Below are 16,174 nucleotides of genomic sequence, written 5' to 3'. Positions count from 1 at the left end.
AATATGAAATAATCCCCCATTACGGTTGCTTTAATAATGTAATTAATTCATTGTGATGAACAAGATTATTATATTTGGTTCCGAAATAGAACCAATCGGAAATATCAGTCAGACTATATCGATTTTTATATCCCCGTTCATGAGCTGAAAAAGATCAAAATAATGTTCTCTTTAGTAACTAGGTACATCTCATTCCCATGAAGTAATAATTATGGCTGATGAGTGAGCTAAGAGTCAGCAGTCACATGTATTTACTCACGAAGTCGGTTTAGAACACAGAGAATGCGTAAATTTATTTATGATTTGGAATCGTAAATTTTAAAATAGCTACAGATTCGGGGCTGGATCTCTAAATAATTATAAATCCAACCTCAAGAAACTATTTGAATCATACTCTATAAATTAAATTTAAACTTTCAGTCCCTAAAATAATATATGAATAAAAATAATTTCATGAAAACTACACTCATCTAAGAATCAATTATTCTTTATAGTTTCGCAATAATATTTTGCCATCTTGGGTCTAAATCCAAACATTCAAATTATGTAACTCCAAATCCATTTTACTCATTGTACAAATACACTTGACTCTGCCGACTTTATGAATTAACCACATTAGTATTGAAAGATTAATCGAGGAATAATATTTCATATTAATTAATTATTCGAATGAAATTTATTGCATAAGGATATTTTACAAACCCTAACTGAAGTTGATGCTATATTTTTGAAGGATAAATTCATGGGTTTAAATAATTAATTTAAATTTTTTGTTTTATTTACGTTAGAAACCCTTTAATATCAATCTACTTTGATAGAGATATATCTATCCTGTGCACAATTGTATATACCAACTTCCACATGAAGAAGATGATTATCTTTTTGATTAAACTCCACGTCTCGCTTGTGTTTTGCAACCTAAAGTTATGACATGTTTAACTGGATTCCGGTGTCAGAACAAGGAAATATTATTTGGATCAATCTATTATTTCAATATTCTGTATATATAATTTATTGTTATTAGTTATATGATTCCAATTGTTTAATTTTGTATATTTAACATAAATGTATGATGGTATATTTTTTATTATGTAGATTATATTTAATTAAAGCCTTCTTTTTTAAACTTGGAACTTCAAATATATTCCGAAATACTCTACTTTGTCGTTTCATTAGCTATTATTTTGAGAATAAGGTTCATAATGAATTACTATTTGATGGAGTGTGACGTTTTCAAATCTACCGTTACGGATAAAAAACGTCTAAGTCAATTATATGTATTATATCTTTATTAAACATTTTGCTAATAAATACTTTCATTATACCCTCAAAATCATAATAAAGCAGGCAGCTTATAATCAAATCAGTATTTTAAACAATGATACCATATGTCTCCCTCCCCCCTTCTCCTTGCACGCGTTTTTCTCTACAATATTATCAACTTTAGATATAATTATAGTTGATAATATTGTAGAGAAAAACGCGTGCGAGGAGGAGGGGGGGAAAAAGACATATGGTATCATTGTTTAAAATACTGATGTGATTATCATCTGCCTGCTTTATTATGATTTTTGAGGGTATAACTAATGTATTTATTAGCAAAATGTTTAATGAAGATATACTACGTATAATTGACTTCGACGTTTTTTATCCGTTACAGTAGATTTGAAAACGTCACACTCCATGAAATTGTAATTCATTATGAACCTTATTCTCAGAATAATAGCTAATGAAACGACAAAGTAGAGTATTTGAAATATATTTGAAGCTCAAAGTTTAAAAAAGAAGGCTTTAATTAAATATAATCTACATACTAAAAAATAAACCATTAAACATTTAAGTTAAATATACAAAATTAAACAATTAAAATCATATAACTATTAATAATAATAAATTATAAATACAGAATATTGAAATAATAGATTGATCCAGATAATTTTTTCTTGTTTTAACATCAGAATTCAGTTAAATATGTCATAACTTTAGGTTGCAATACACAAGCGAGACGTGGAGTTTAATCAAAAAGATAATCACCCCTCTTCTTCATGTGGAAGTTGCTATATACAATTGTGCACAGATAGATATATCTCTACCGATGAGATTTAACTAATTATTAATAATAAAGTAAATGTCAAAATCATAAAATTAGACAATAAATATACTAATAAAAAAATGTTATAAATAAATTCATCGTAAAGATTTAGAGCAAAAGCTAATTATGTAGTAATGTCCGGCGATATTACTCCCTATTAAGAGCATCAAAAAAGATTTTCCCCCGTTATTTAGGTATGCTTATATAACAACATACTATTATCATGATGGATATACACAATTGTTAATTATAATGCAACACCCAATGTAACTACCCTCGTTGTTGTGACCATTTAAACAGTTGTTTTTGCCTTTTACGAGTTTTCTGAACACCATTTCTTGGAGCCCATCAACCATAGCTAAGCCTTTAGTGATAAAAAAGTAATATTTATTGACTATGTAATATTGGAAAACCTAATTATCATACCCAAGTCTTAAAGTGAAGTAAGTAGTCTCAGACAAACTAGTAGCAAACCATCCAAAGCTACTACCCCGTGTTGTGACCATTTAAGCAGTTGTTTTTGCCCTTTACTGAGTTGTGTATCATAATTCTTGATATGTTTAGCTAGAATAGAATCATATTTTATGGTTAGATTTTTAAAAAAAATTGAATACTTACTGTGAGATAGTACAAAATTCAGAGTTCCATTTCGATATTCGTAAATACTTTTTACTGATAACTTGATCATCATTTGGTGTGGATGACTCAAAACATTTTTATATGTATTTCTATATATGTCATCAGTACCAACATCCTCCATTAATTTAATGATGGTTCCTCGGGAACCAATATGTTTACCCTTGTATTTCTCCATAAATTTTTTGAACGTAGATGATTAGCAATGGATAAGGTTATATTACATGCAATAAGCATCGTTGTTAGATCAAAGTTAAAGTCTGACTTGATGTATTCATCGTCAAATTGATTTTATAGATGAATATCCATACTCTTGTTATGAGATGAGGATAATGAGTGGCGTGTAATTCTAGACAGGGGACTAAAGGCACATTTATATCGACAAATCCGACAAACCATCTGTTTCTCATCCGGTAAGTATTTTCCAAATTCCTGGGCCTCCATTTTCATAAATCCAGACAGAAGGCGACGTCATTTTGGGGATTTTATTCAGTTCTCTATCGACTATCACCATCTCATATTATATTAATATTGAATAATAAAGGCGGGAATGATAACGTTCATGATTGATAGAAGAAGATGTATATTATTTAATCAATGATGCCATCAGTAATTCTTCTTTTCTCCTCGCACGCTTTTCTATTCTTACCAAAATTACCACCCTTAGATATAATATTATAGTACGTCTATGTTTGTATGTCCGTCCGTCCGCTAATAAAAACAAACGGGAAAGTTTATTTATTTCAAAAACAGAACAAACGTTCAAACAGGTTTTTAATATAATTGAATCTATTTAGGAAAGGATGTTCACTACTCAGAAATTGCAACTGCAAAGGAAAATAAAATTCCCAAGGTAACTAAAAATACAAGGTATGTCAAACACTTACATCGGGTCAGCCCTCCTTTTCAAGTTGTTGTACCGCACCGACCGCTGGTCAACCTAAATAGAAAGTTTGTTTTTGTGACGTCAGAGTCGATGTGAAGAGTTCATAGTATAATATTGTTCATTCATCGTTTTAATAGTAATTAGTGATAAATTACTATTATATTAAATTCATAAATTTTCCTAGTATACTTCTATTTATATTGTGACTGGAGATGGAGTCCTGGAATAAAACTTAGATTTGTGGAATTGCCATTTGTGTTAATTTATACATTAATATATTATCATACTTCAAACTACGTCAAGCTTATATATCCATGATTATGTCAATGAATAAGAAGTTCCATTTTATAACTCTAGGGACTCATTGAGTATCAGTATGATTCAATCATCAACTCCTGAACATGTAATATAAAAAAAAAAACAGTTATCATTCCATGAAATATATTTAAAAAAAAAAAGAAACAGCTTACTTTTACATTTAAAATGATTTATTTGGTATACCCCTTTGTATAAATATGATATTCTAATCAGTTAGATCTATGTATAAATAATATTGAAGGCCTTGGATCAAATTGGTTGATAAAGTCATATGTCTTAGCATTATTTTAATATATATACTTAAAAAAATATTTCATATAACTAGTTGCAAACCATCCAAAGCTAATACCCCCGTTGTTGTGACCATTTTAGCACTTGTTTTTGCCATTTAATGAGTTGTGTATCTTAATTCTTGATAACTTGAGCTAAAATAGGATCATATTTTATGATTAGATGTGTTAAAAAAATACTTACTGTTAGATGGTACAAAATTTAGAGTTCAATTTCGTAATTTGGTATGGATGACTCTAAACATGCTAAAAATTATCTTAACCTCCCAATTTACAATGGGGGTATATCTATAAATGACATAATTACTAACGTCCTCCATTAATGAAAGAAGGTTCCTGGGGAAGGGAAGAATTTACCCGTGTATTTCTCTATAAATTTTTTGAACGTAGGATGATTAGCAATGGATAAGGTTATATTACATGCAATAAGCATCTTTGTGAGATCAAAGTTAAAGTCTGACTTGATGTATTCATCATTAACTTGATTTTATAGATGAATATGCATACTCTTGTTATGAGATGAGGATAATGAGTGACACGTAATTCTAGACAGGTGACCAAAGGCACATTTATATTGACATGTCATCTGTTTCTCATCCGGTAAGTATTTTCCAAATTCCTGGGCCTCCATTTTCATAAATCCAGACAGAAGGCGACGTTATTTTAGGCATTTTATTCAGTTCTCTATCGGCTATCAGCATCTAATATTATATTAATATTGAATAATAACGGCGGGAATGATAACGTTCTTGATAGTAGAAGATGTATATTATTTAATCAATGATGCCATAAGTATTTCTTCTCTTCTCCTCGCACGCTTTTGTATTCTTACCAAAATTATCAACCTTACATATATGGAATGTCTCTCTTAAAGTGTTTTGCTACTAAATAAAGAGTTTTTAAAATTATTTTGCTAGGGAAAATCATCATAATAATAAAAATGAGGCTATATATTTCTAATAGAAGTAGTATTTATTAGTACTTTAATGAAAATAAACATTGAAAAATATAAAAAAGAAAAGGCACTATCAAAAAGTACAAAGTTGGTCCAAGTCTACAAGTCAGAAGATTTTGTTTGAAATTTAGCTTTTTTTCTATTAGCTTCTGAATTCTTAGCTGCCATTTTCTTTTTTGTTAAAAATCGGATTTCATCATTCAGTTTAGCACTTAAATTTGCACCAATGACATTAAACAAAGTGAATGAAATTCTTTGAAGAAAAGCTGACTAGGATTGTCCGTCCTCGCATTTTACTCCCACAACGATGATAATTTCAGAGTTTAAACTGTACTGCATCCTGTCAATTAATGTGGCAACAAATGAAGCTCTAGGATTTGGGGTGCCAAGTAAGTAAACTGTCTTTCTTTTCAGGAATAGCTGTGATGTAAGAGAACATGGAGTAAGCATAAAGACAGGAGAGGTAGAGAAGGTTGGATGGAGTCGAGAACCCCTTCTGCTCAATATGTCAATGAACTCTTTCGGGTCTACCATGCTGATTGGTTGTCGTATATCGAAGGTTTTTGAGTCCAGAGGTGTTTCTCTGATGACCATTGACCTTGATGACGCTTTAGGAGTTGAGAGGTAGCTAGGACAGTTTGCCCATAGGGATGGTACTACATCTGGTTTGAGGTACCTGTAAAAGAAGAACAGTTATAAGCATACGCATGAAAAGTGAGCAGCTGTCTTACCTCTTCTTTAGAGCCTTGCCAAGGACCTGACTTCTTTCAGACTAACAGATAAAATCAGAGTCGTTGAAATGCAGGGAACACAGCTTTGTACTTTTGGATGGTGCCTAATGTATCTTCTTCAGACTTTTTCAATTGGAATGGCTCTCAACCAGGCGGTATCAAGTCCGGGGTGTCTCTCTTTGTTTAGCCACAGATGGATTGTAATACCAGACTGTTGTTGCTCGTTGTCATATCCCGTTCTAAACCCTGGAGTACAACACTTAGTGGCCATGATTGGAATTACAAAACACAATAAAGATGGAGTCCACAAAGTAACTAATAGTTATTAGTTATTACTTATTATCTTACCAACCACGTTGCATTGTTTTTTTTCAATGGACCCATGTTGCACGCGTATTTGAATTCATGTTTGCGCGTGCCTGGTCCTGCTTACAGGAGCCCTTGACTAGATATACCCAGATATGAATATTATATGTCCTCAAAAGCGGGAGCGGATTTTTGCAGTTGGTAATCCTTATAATACTAGAAACTGTCATCATTATTTTTTCATTCTTGAGGCGAAAACATATCAAATTCATTATCATTAATCATGTATAAATAAGTATCCTGTAACTAAGAACAACGTATTGATTATTTTCATAAGTTTTAGAAACGTGTAAAGTTGCTTCGTAATGAAGTTTGAGATCAAGTAATGACTTGAGATTTGGTTTTGTAAGTATAATAATTCATTACGTTTCTTGTGTTGTGTTGGTTGGTCCTTTAGATGGTTATTTTTTGGGTCGTCTTTATCTCATTAATTTGGAAGATGTTACCAAAGCCGACAATGAGACTATTACAAGTGTTCTCATAAAAAGTATCAGCAACGTCCTTGGCTCAGATTTCAGAGGCGAAAGACTGAAGGTTTTCATTAATGACGGAGCTTCATATTGTATTAGAGCAGCTGAAAACCTTAAACAACATTTTCCAATGATGTTGCATATCACTTGTCTAGCTCATGGTCTGAACAGAATAGCAACGCTCTGTCCTGATTATTTCGGAAATACAAAGACTCTCATCTCTGAAGTGAAGAAAGCATTTTTTAATTCAGGTGATAGAAAACGTAAATTTACTGCTTTATGCCAAGTTCCCCTCCCACCAGCACCTATAAAAAAAGTAGAAGATGTTTTGAAGAATGAGTCCCTTCGGTCAAAAATATTGTTTATTCAAAAAAAATTGAATCCAATACAAGTAGCCATTAAAGTATTGGAAAAGAGATTGCCGCTACTCACAAGTGTAACTATCGTTGAAAATCTATGCCAAGATATTACACTTGAACCTTTCAAAACTAAATGCCTGAAGGTGATAGAGAAAAACAAAGGATACATCGAATTGAGAGAATTGGCACCTGAAACCATCAATCACGGTAGCGATTTTCTTAAATACAAAAACACTCCTATTGTTATTTGTGATTGTGAGAGAGCTTTCAGTGTGATGTCCGACATAGATATACCGAAAAGGTCCTGTTTGATGGAGGGTCATATCGAGAATACTATGATAGTGAAATGGAACATTGATTTATGAAGATAGGTAAATGTTGTCATAAATCATACAAGTTTTATTACTATTATTTACTTCGTTTTAATCTAATTAATTTCTTTTATTTTAAGGTAGTTAAATTTCATATTGGAATCGTTGTAAAATGATAGATTAAAATGTAATAGGTATGTATTATTTAAACTTAAAGTAACAATTTTTAATTATTTATTAATATTATTATATTTAGAAATTATTAAATCATTCAACTATCCTCATAGTAATACCAATGTTCCATTTGATTATCATATTCTTGACGTGAGCCTTCGTCAGACGTGATTATTTTGGTACATTTATGTATGACAACACGTTTGAAACCCTCTCAGAATGAAATTTAACGCTATAATTGTTTTTGTTTGTTAAAAATTATATATCGTGATTGATAGTTTATGGTACCAATTCTCCAAATTTGATGTATCCCTATCACCTACAGACATTATTTTTGAAAGGTTCAAGCGTAATATCTTGGCATAGATTTTCCACGATAGTCACACTCGAGAGTAGCGATAATTTCTCTTTCAAAGCTTTATTGGTTACCTGGATTGGATTTAAATTTTTTTGAATAAACATCATTTCATACAAAAGTAGATCATTCTTCAAAACATCTTTTGTTTCATAGATTGCATCTTAGTTTCCATACATAACGTTCATATACTCTTTGACTGAATTGAAGTGGTTGGCGTAGTAGTCAATTGTTTTAGATATCCAGAATTTAAAAAAATATATATTCCCTTCATAGGTGATAGTGTTTTTATTTTAAAAGAAATCAGGTCAGAGCGTTGCCATTCTGTTCACCCTATGAGCAAGACAAGTGATATGCAACATCATTGGAAAATGTTGTTTAAGGTTTTCGGCTGCTCTAATACAATATGAAGCTCCGTCGGTAATGAAAACCTTCAGTCTTTCTACTCTGAAATAAGAGACAAGAACGTTGCTGATACTTTTTACGGTAAACTTGTAATAGTTTTATTGTCGACTTTTGTAATATTGTAATGTTCTACGAACACCACCACACAGACGGAAGCAACGGACCGGAGTAAAGTCAATAAGAACACCTTTGGATTGGGGGTACAATCATACACTAAAACCAGGGCCGTACGTCAGTATTGCACTTTGTCCGCTTCAGCGGACCAAAAAAAAACAACCTTACTCAACCATCCACCAATCATATAGGTGTGTAAATATAAATGAATTAAGTCAGAATTAATTATTAAAATCTATTATATATATGACTTATGACCAACTCATAATAGTACTGAGTCATTATAATAAAATTACATATTTGTAGCACGTCCACTTAAATTTTTAGATAATTTTTCTCAAAATTGAACATGGAATACATTTTCAAACAAATTATAGTTCATTGAAATGAAAAAATGATTCTGATTAATCCTTTGGAGGCACCACAAATTGTACTTAAAGTAGCCAAAATTCACCGGCACATTTATAGAATTAGTAAATTAATAAATTATATCTCTAAGACAATATTGGGGCCAAATTAAGTCAGATAGATAAAACGGAGGTTTTAAACTACAGTTAACACTCTCGGGTATCTCAATTCATCACAGAAATTTGAATTCAAATCCTGTAATTTACCGTAATATCTCTTTCAAATATTGCCTGTCATTTTATAAATATAAATGATTGAACCTTTGAATATAAAACGCGTTTTCCGCTTCCCGTGATACATTTCTGATAATTAATAAATTACTGCAATTATTTCAAGAGTAATTTACAGCCAAAAATAAAAAACAAAGACACACACAACATTTTTCGTATGGATTTAAAGTACTTCACATTGAGTGGATATTTGAGTTAGATATTACGTTTAACGTTACTGGTTGCAAATGTGAAGTACTTTACAGCCCAAAAAAAAAAAGACGCACACAACATTTTTCGTATGGAGTACTCTTGAAATATTTAAGAGCGTGAGAATTAGTTTCATTGAATACAAGATAAATTAAATTATTACTGATTAAAAGGGACATAAATAATAGTTATGTACTTTTTAAAGTGGATTGTTGCAGTAATTTATTAATTATCAGAAATGTATCACGGGAAGCGGAAAACGCATTTTAACAGAGAGTTGGTGATTTGTTCTATCTGTCAGAAGGAAATACAGAAGGACAACTTTAATGATCACAAAGTTAAACTCCATAAGAATGACCCCAGCTGCAAGTATCAAGTGAAAATTGATCATAAGAAGCAGAAAACATTGAACTTTGCTGTTAAGAAAACTTCCTCTGCTACATCCTCATCCTCAGTCACTGCCTCCTCCTGTCCCGAGGACCCTGCTCCAGTTGAGGCCTTACTGCCTGAACCAAGATCTGAAAAGTCCGTTTCTGCTGAAGAGAAAGTTACTGCAGACACAGAAAATAATGGCGACTCATCAAATTACCCCAGCAGACGGATTTCTCATGGAATAAGACTTCCTAATCTCGATATCGGACCAATCTTCTCTCCCGAGCAGCTCTCTGTAGTCAACAACAACAATATTCCCTCTGCAGAGGACTCTGAGACTAGCGACAATGTCCAGGGAGGTGAGAAGAGCAAGACTGAGGAGATTGAGTTTGTGGACGGAGTACCCTGTCGTCTTCACGAGCCAGCTGGGTGACCCGATACTTACCGGGCGGGAGCCAAAGCGGAAGGACATCCAGACCAGAACCAGAGTGGAGACTGAGCGGGAAACTGTGCCTAAAGTCGAGAGAGATCATCCTCTACAGCCCAAGTTACAAAAATACAGTCCTCAGATAGATGACAAATACTCCAGAGACTTTCAATATGATTGGTTCCGTAAGTTCCCGTGGCTAGAATATGACGAGGTTGAAAAGTCAGCCAAGTGTTTCGCCTGTTCCAAATTTTCCATTTCCAACCTTGGGAAATTAGAGTTCAAAACATGGAAAAACAGTTCCTCGTTGAAAGTTCATTCTAACAACAAAAAACACAAACTGTCGATGGAAAAGTGGATCAATTTCCTCACATCAAAGAGAAAGAATACCTCGGTTCTCGGCCATGTTCAGTCTCAACATGCTGAGGAAGTCGTGAAGTGGCGAGCTTATTTGAGGTATCTTTTCCAAACTGTTGGGTTCCTCGCAAAGCAAGGATTGGCTTTTAGGGGCGATTCCGAAACAAGAGAAAAGTTGACGGAATCTAATGAAAACAATCGAGGAAACTTCTTGGAGCTTTTGTCCCTGCGTTCACACGACAATCATATTCTCAAAGATAAACTGGAGGCCGAAGTCAAAAAATTTGGTTCAGCTGGGGCAGGTTTTGCCAAATGGACTTCACCTGACATCCAAAATGAGCTGATAGAGATTATAGCATCCAAAGTGACGGAAAATATAATTGAAGATGTCAAGACTTGTGCCGGCGATGATGACTACTGGTTCTCTGTGATTGTTGATGAGACATCAGATATGTCAAACACGGAGCAGTTCAGTCTGTCACTGGGATATCTGACGAGTGAAGGCATAAAAAAAGAGAGCTTCCTCAAGTTTGTAAAAGTTACCCAGACTGACGGCAAATATTTGTTTGAGAAGCTTCACGAGGCTGTCAAGGATCTCGGCCTTAACCCCGCCCGCACTGCCTCCCTGGCCGCGGACGGTGCCTCCAACATATCTGGCATCAAGAAGGGTCTTGCCGCCAGGTGGAAGGAAGCAGCCCCACTGTGTGTCTACATCCACTGCTACGCCCATGTCCTCAATCTTGTAGTCAAGGATCTTCTCTCAGATATAACCCTGTTGAGAAATACAATGGGGACAGTACAAATTTTATACAACTTCATTGAAGGGTCACCAAAGAGGTCAGCAATGTACAAGTCGGTGAAGATAACAAGTAAAGATGAGGAGCATGCCAAGGTGATGACCCTGAAGAACCAGTCTGCTACCCGCTGGAGTCTCCGCTACGATGCTGTACACGCTGTATCTCTAGGGATGGTCAGAATCATGAAGACCCTCATAATAATGAGAAAAGATAAAGATACATTGTCGAGTTCAACAGCAACTTCTCTGCTCAACAGCATCTTTAGTCACGAATTTGTTTTCGGCATTGAACTGTTGAAGTCACTCCTCAGACACACATCTAGCAAGGCAGAAAAGGTTGACCTAACAAAGGCCCGGAAACACGTCAACCTAGTGATTAGGACTCTTGAAGATCTTAAGAATGAGAAAATCTTTGAATCAATCTGGAAACTTGCTGAGTTGAAGTCGTCTGAGATGAAATCAGTATTTGACCAGGAGGACTCAATTGATTTGGAATTCAAGGAGGCGAAGATTCCAAGGAGAATAAAGTGGAAAGGAACAACTGAATCCTACTTCCGTGACACACATTTCGATGTTGCAATCAATAAGATTGTATTAGAGCTTGAGAGCAGATTTGCCACCGACGATACAAACATCACAATGGATCTCATTGCAATCGTCAATGACAGTGAAGTGGAGACTTGTGTCATTGAGCGTGTCGCCAAGCACTACAGACTTGAACTCGAGCAGCTCCAGTCAGACCATGCAATCTTCCAGCAATTCAAGGTTAATATTATAATGTTTCATTTTGCATTATATGTTTAAAATTTATGTTTCTCTAGGCAGATATTGACACAGAAGACATGGTTTCGTCACAAATTGCTGCGGAGTTAATAAGCTCGGGAGTGTTCCGCCTGATGCCGGAGCTATACAAGGTGATCGTTATCCTAGCCTCAATGCCCATCAGCAGCTGTGAGGCGGAGCGGTCATTCTCCTGTCTCAGAAGGCTCAAGAACCACATGAGGACCACCATGGACCAGAAGAGGCTCTCCTCCCTCACCCTCTTGAACATGGACAGGGTGATGGTGGACAAGGTGCTCCATGAAGACATGGACAGTTTGATTGACACCTTTGCGTCAAGGAAAGAGAGGAAAAACTTCTTCTTCTAATCATGATAAAGAACACATGCATTTTTTCTTCATTTTTTCAAACACATCACCACGTATACATGCGAGTTAAGAACATCAAGACTTGTGAACATAATTTATTTTCTGTCGATGTAACCGTTTCATGGTATATTATAATCTCGTTCATTATCTTCATCCGTTATTATTTTAAAAATATTTAAGGAGGTTTAAATTGTTTGACTTAATTGTATAGTTCAAAAATTTTCTCTCATTCTTGCACCGTGCATTTTATACTCCATTATACTCCTTCCTTTATAAAAATAATGGTCAGACAGTCCATTGGACGATATTCTTGCAAGATTTAATCTATACTGTAGCATTTGCCCTGTCTAAATATCCCACGTTCATCACTGAAAATCAACCGTTCACCCTTGTAAAGCGGACCGAAAAATCTTCCTGACATACGGCACTGACTAAAACATATATTATGTAAGGGATTACATTTAAAAGGATGTACATACATTTGACTATTAAAATATACAAACTCGTAAAAACACAAGGTACCTACCTATCTATTTAAAACAAATGTCATGATTTAAAAGTAAATAAAAGACAATACATAACACCACCCCTCATTCAACTTGTACTCGAGGACGAAGTTGATTAATGTGTCTTAACAATTCCTTGAGGGGTCTGAACAGACCACCGCACATCTCCAATCTTCTTTTGTAACACTCCAGCTACCCACTTGGGCTGGCGAAGGCCGTACCAACGGCACCACACGGTCATTTTGATTTTAAATTCTTTAGTTCGTAATAAAGGAGGAGAAGAAGAAGAAGGATGAGGAGGAGACGGAAGGTATCAATCCAATTGCGTGCGAATACGGCCTGCGCCCAACATCTGAGCCGGCGTGCTCCCACATTCTAACGGCGTTGAAGAGTATGAGCTAGAGAAAGCTCTACATTGTAATAATTCCGTGGGATCATCCAGAAACGGAGGATCGTCGACTGGTACGCGGGAAAAAGCACCGCGTAAAAATGGTCGATGCCTCTCACATGTTCGATTGAGTAATCAAACGTCGACAACAACATTGAAAATCTAGCCAGACGGGCGGAGACGACCCTTGGCAAGTCTTTACATGGGTTGAGAATATATTGGAGTGGTTTGTGGTCCGTCTTGATCTTGAAATGACGACCAATCAAATATTTTTCAAATTTCTTCAACCCATAAATAATTCCTGTTGCTTCTTTGTCAATTTGCGAGTAGTTAGCTTCGCTCTTTGATAGCTTTCTTGAAGCAAACGCCACCGGGCGCTCCATACCATTTTCCAACTGTGCTGGAACGGCACCAAGGCCAATAGCGGAGGCATCCGCAGACAATCCCACAGCAGGGAGGTCACGTGATCATGATCCCATCCTCGTCGCCAATGTTGCGTCTTGACGAAAGTGACGAGGTTCCAATTGTTTAAACCAATGAACCCAGGATGACCGAGAGAGATAAAATGAAGGAATGCGTGGAGGAGAATGACACTTTTTACAGGAACATCTGTATTATTTATTTTAATACAATACCCTACTCGTAATTTATTTACAAAATAAGAGACTATTTATAATATGTAAAACACAGTACTTTAATACACTAAAGAACATACAAGAAAATAAGAACAAGAAAGGAAGTATGAAATACATAACAAATATTTTACATATTAATAAGATAAGGACAACCCAAAAATTAACCATATGAAGGACCAAGTAAAACTGCAGTCATGGATTGCTGTCGAGTGTCAGTAGTTTCGTCCAATGCAAGAAATATATCCTTCCCCTCAAGTTTTTTTTTTTTTATAAATCTTGGTCAACACTACTTTACTTTGAGATTCCATTGGCTTGGTAATGGAGAAGCAAGAGGGAATTACTTTTCCAGTGTAAATTTCCATAAACTTAACAAAATTTGGATGATTAACGATATGGAGTGGAATATTGCAGGAGACAAGCATTTTGGTTATATCTCTGTAAAATTGGAATGTTCATAATTGGAATTAATTATGTGACATGTATACAGTTTCAAATTCCTTTCATGAATTTGGCTTTTACTGTGTTCATCTACTTTAAACATCATTTGGACTATAGTTCCATAATTACAAAGATGGCATGCCAAAAATATAGAATCCTTGTCGTAACTCCATATATTTTTACATAAATTATCAGCGATCAAATAATATTTATCAATTAATTTACCCTTTAAAAGATATTATATAAATATTAAATAATTTTGAAATACAATATTCTTAATTAATTTTACATTTATTTTTATTTTAAACAAATTATAATTTCTTCAATGGAAAAATAACTAATATTGGACTTTTAAGTACAATGAAAAGTCCATTTGAATACAGACAATTGATTTTTTAATTTTTTTGAAAACATATGTATTAGCGGCATTATATGATAACAATTTTTTTTATTTTAACATGCGTAAAGGAAGATTAGAAACTATCAAATTAACATAAGATCTATTTTTAACTAGATCAGTAAACAATTTCATTTATGTTTATATGAAACTCAAGTAAATATGTTACATGAATAAAATTTTCAATAACGTTCTTACAATTTTGTTTGTCTCAACGATGACAATGGAAATTATTTCTTCATAATATTCAATCCGATTCTTGGCAATAACGATTTTGCAATTACGAAGAACTAAATTATTAATGGTATCAACGCAAATTATGTAATAAAAACCTGTCGATGACTTAGGAATCGATAGATAAACTGTAAACAGCAGTTTCTTGTGCATAAGATCTACTCCCTCCATACTTTTGTTGAGAGCATTGCCATTATACATGAATTACTAGATATATGGATGAGTGGGAATTTTATAAGTCAACAAAATCTCAGAACCTCGCCTTTTTCTATTAATAATAACAAAGGAAAAATATGTCAACTCTTTAGTAATCCTTCATAAATACATTGAATGATGACATAAATAAATAGTTGTAATTGAATTTTTAACCAGGGAGTGAGCTACAAGTCTTACATTGGAATATTTTGGATTTAAAAAATTTATATAAATATTTATAAACAATATAAATATAACAGACTATAATTATTCGTATAAATCTTCTAAATTCATTTTATACTAAATTTTATAACCGTATTTTTTATTTTTTTTGAATAGATATCATCTACATGAATAGTTCATGTAAAAGCTTGTAAAACTGAAAAACTTTCTTGAAAAGATGTTAAAAAGCATAAAAAGCTTATTTTCATCAATTTCCTAGCAAAAATGGAGAGCTTTGAAAGTAGCAATTTATGTATTGTTTCATATAATAATATTAAAAATTAAATTATTAAAAAAAACTTTATGATACAATAAATATCAAACACAACCAACAAGGAATTTTAAAAATGTATTTCAGTTTTTAAAAATTGTATTATAAAAGTATAAAAAATAGTCATCACTCTAAACTTCCTTATTTGGTTAGGTTTTGCGGGATAAAATCAAATAGTTAGATACTATTTAGAACAGACTATGTAAATAGTAGGTTTATAGTTGAATTAATATAATATTAACGTTTTTAAAATGACAATACGCTATGACTTAGGAAGAGTCATTGACATGCTTATTTCATTTTTGGCTCCTAACGGAAAAAATAATTTTATAACGCTATATAGGAATAGAACTCTTCCTCAAAAACCCCAACGTGTTTGATCATTTACAAAGATATTGTAGATATAATCATATATGCTGACGTTGTATCTTCAAATTAGGAAAACTTAAAAATTTTGCTAATAAATATTTTATCCCTCCTCGATTAATTTTAAGGTCGT

At 33.5% G+C, this 16,174-nt stretch overlaps 1 long non-coding RNA gene across 2 annotated transcripts; it reads right to left on the bottom strand.

Moving 5' to 3' along the window:
• Positions 1-1,519: 1,519 nt before the first annotated feature.
• LOC121122351 (uncharacterized) lies at positions 1,520-6,455 on the bottom strand. Of its 2 annotated transcripts, none has more exons than XR_005865789.2 (7): positions 5,909-6,455; positions 4,085-5,853; positions 3,902-4,009; positions 3,616-3,845; positions 2,711-3,555; positions 2,519-2,656; positions 1,520-2,456 (listed from the first exon to the last, which is right to left on the bottom strand). It is a non-coding gene; the product is annotated as an uncharacterized lncRNA (long non-coding RNA). The 2 variants fall into 2 exon arrangements; XR_005865791.2 differs by having other exon boundaries at positions 2,711-3,439.
• Positions 6,456-16,174: the final 9,719 nt, after the last annotated feature.

Source organism: Lepeophtheirus salmonis, chromosome 1, assembly GCF_016086655.4.
Source record: "Lepeophtheirus salmonis chromosome 1, UVic_Lsal_1.4, whole genome shotgun sequence".
In the NCBI taxonomy this organism is placed as follows: Eukaryota; Metazoa; Arthropoda; class Copepoda; order Siphonostomatoida; family Caligidae; genus Lepeophtheirus; species Lepeophtheirus salmonis.
This window is presented reverse-complemented; position numbering and strand designations above follow the sequence as displayed.